This window comes from Grampus griseus, assembly GCF_964374135.1.
Source record: "Grampus griseus genome assembly, chromosome: 3".
Taxonomy (NCBI): Eukaryota; Metazoa; Chordata; class Mammalia; order Artiodactyla; family Delphinidae; genus Grampus; species Grampus griseus.
Window position 1 is genome coordinate 160,630,340 of NC_139019.1, and position 3,709 is coordinate 160,634,048.

The following is a 3,709-nucleotide window of genomic DNA, read 5'->3' on the forward strand; positions in this document are numbered from 1 at the left end:
AAAACAGATTTAACCATAATCGCCCCAAACTGGAAGCAACCCAAATGTCCACAAACAGGTAAAATGGACAAATCATGAAAAATTGGCACCCAGTGGTTAAGATAGAAGGGAAAATATCCAAATGTTTGCAAGGAGGCTGAGATACTGGAACCCCTCTACACTGCCAGTGGGAATGTAAAATGTTACAGCTGCTGTGTAAAAACAGTGTGGCAGCTCTTCAAAAGCTAAATATAGACTTACCATATGACCCAGCAATTCCACTCCTAGGTGTAGACCTAGAAGAACGGAAAGCGATGCTCAGGAAAAACTTGCATGTGAATATTCCCAGCAGCACTATTCACAATAGCGAAAAGGTGGCAACAGCCCAAATGTCCGTCCACAGATGAATGGACGAACAAAACGTGGTAGATCCACATGGAGGAATAAAGCGGTCGCACATGATACAACGTGGATGCACCTTGAAAACATTATGCTGAGTGGGCTTCCCGGGTGGCGCAGTGGTTGAGAGTCCGCCTGCCGACGCGGGGGACACGGGTTCGTGCCCCGGTCCGGGAAGATCCCACATGCCGCGGAGCGGCTGGGCCCGTGAGCCATGGCCGCTGAGCCTGCGCGTCCGGAGCCTGTGCTCCGCAACGGGAGAGGCCACAACAGTGAGAGGCCCGCGTACCGCAAAAAAAAAAAAACAAAAAACCAATATTATGCTGAGTAAAGAAAGCCAGATAGAATTGGCCACATATTGTATGAACTGTCCAGATGAGGCAAATCCACAGGGACAGAAAGCAGAAGAGTTGTTGCCAGTGGCTGGGAGGGAGGGGGGATGGGAATGACTGCTAATGGGCATGGGGTCTTCTTTTAAGTATTCTGGAGCTAGATACTAGTGAGGGTCATGCTACATCATGAATGTCCTAAATATCCCTGAATTATACACTTTCAGTGGTTAAAATGATAAGTTATATGTTATATTTATTTTACCACAATATAAAAAGAAAAAAATGGGGACTTCCCTGGAAGTCCAGTGGTTAAGACTCTGCGCTTCCAATGCAGGGGGCACGGTCTCCATCACTGGTCAGGGAACTAAGATCCCACATGCTGTGCGTCGCGGCCAAAAAACATTTTTTTTTTTTTTTTTTTTGCGGTACGCGGGCCTCTCACTGTTGTGGCCTCTCCCGTTGCGAAGCACAGGCTCCGGACGCGCAGGCTCAGCGGCCATGGCTCACGGGCCCAGCTGCTCCGCGGCATGTGGGATCTTGCCGGACCGGGGCACGAACCCGTGTCCCCTGCATCGGCAGGCGGACTCTTAACCACTGCGCCACCAGGGAAGCCCAAAGCATTTTTTTAAATAAATAAATAAAACAAAAGGAAGAAAGAAATGATGCCCAGGAATACTACGTAACTACGAAAAGGAACAATTGCCTGCTCCACAAACATGAGGATCAAGAGAAGCCAGAGGCCAGAGTGGACACCCGGCCATCCCATATGTGAAATTCAGAATCAGGTAAAACTCACCCAAGTGATGGATGTCAGAGTAGTGGTCACCTTGAGGGAGGGGAGAATCAACTGGAGGGTCCAAGGACCTGGCAGGGGCTGGAAATGTCCTATATCCTGACCCAAGGGTCATCACCTCAATCAACCTCCAATTCTGACACTCATGAACTTGACCATGCCTGTGTTAAACCTCAACAAAAATGTTAAAAAGAGAAAAGAGGGGAATTTCCTGGCGGGCAAGTGGTTAGGACTCCGCACTTTCACTGCCAGGCGTATGGGTTCGATCCCAGGTCGGGGAACTAGGATCCCACAAGCCGTGTGGTGTGGCCAAAAAAAAAAAAAGAGGGAGGGAGAGAGAGAGAGAAAAGAATTGCCAGGGGAGGACACAAGAACATCCAACAGTCCTGAAGGTTGAGGGTTTTCCATTTTCACCACAAATGTCATCACCTTATCCCTCTGGGGACTGATGACTTGGAAATAGACATGGAGCTGGGTGTGGACAGAAGCAGGAGGGCAGTGACTGGAGTCTGATGCCTGGGATTTCAGAAGTGGTTCCCAGATGCTTTTTCATCTCTTGGGAGATGCTCCCCACACTCCCCAGACCAGGGTCCCCTGACTGGGGGACACTCTGGGACAGGAAAACCTCAGGACTCCAGAACACTGAGAACATCAGCTCCCAGATCTCCTGGTAGAGACACATCTTGGCACCTCAGGGCCCTTTAAGACCAACTAGAATGAACACTAGCAATCATAACGTACAGCCTTGGGCAGAAGGAAGAGCATAGCCTGCAGGCAGAAGGTCCTGGTTCCAGTCCTGACCCAATCAATAAATACACATGAATGAATGAATGGATGGATGAATGGTGGATGAACTAGCTTTTCACCCCCATTTCACAACCCTTTATCATGCACTTCCCAGATGCTCAGCCTTGTCCTGCAAAAAGCCAGGGACCCCAGAGAAACCTCAGCCTGATCTGGCCTTCAACGATCTCCTATCCTGCTGGGGGAGACAGAACCTGACACAGATACTTCCATTCCCATTATTGCTGAGACAAATAATAGAAGAAATCACAGGCAGGCAGGAAACAGGGAAGGGAGCCAAGAGGGAGGGACCAGGATAGAGGAAAGATGCCAGGGCCAAAATGAGAGAGAGGAAGTGGAGCGCCCAAATGTTGGACATTAGATGGCACGTGGCCAGTGACTGTTACACACTGACCAGGGAGGAAGTTGTGCTGAACAGATAATGAAGGGCAGTGGGAGGCTGATCCTTCTTGGCAGATCTTTTCATTTGTCTTGATTGGTTTTGTATACCTCCAAAGATGAGGAGCTCACTCCCCAGGGAGACAACCCAGCCCTTCCTGGACATGGGCAACTGTCAAAAAGTTTGCTGCAACATAATTTTCCAGGTAGTGGCCACCATGGTTAAAAAGGCCAAATGCAATTGTCTGGGGAAGGAGGGCTACCCATGTGAGCCAGGCAGTCAGTCTCTGCCACAGACTAAATCTGGAATCAGACTTGCCTGGGTTTGAATCTCTGCTCTACCTCTTGTGGGCCTGGTGACTTCATCTCTCCAAGTCTATTTCCTCTCCATCCTTTTCTGAAATGACTGTAATAACAGTGCCAACTTCATAGGTTTATGCATGTATTCAGTGAACTAATGGAGTAAAATGCCTAGCATATAGCAGAATAAGTGTGCCCTGTTCCAGGCCCAGAGTGCTCTGGAATGTGTCTCGAATTCACATGTACTTTCCTATCTTTAAAACTTTGCACATGATCTAACTTATGCCTCCCATGTCATTGTCCCATCACCCACACCTTGCAAACTCCTATGCATCCCTCAAAGCCCTCAAAGGTACCCTTCTTTTCTCTGTTTAAGCCCTGACCTGGGGAACTGGGACCATCTGGGACCTGGTTCTGATTGGGCCCACTGTGATGTGATGTGAGTTTCCAGAGGGCAGAGATTCCGACTGGCATGTAGTAGGCATGCAGTCAGAACTTGTTGAGTGAATGAATGAGTGAATGAATGAATGAATCAGTGGTTATTTGGGAGGGGTGCCCAAAGTGGAGACCCAAGGCTAGGCCAACCTTTAGGTCTCCATACCCCCATCTCCCACGACCTCAATGGGCGGGAAGGGGCAGATAACGTGCGAGGAGGGGCTTCCGGGCGGGGTCTTCAGCCCTTCCGGTCCGGCCCCTTTAAGGGGCGGGGACAGCAGGGCGGGCG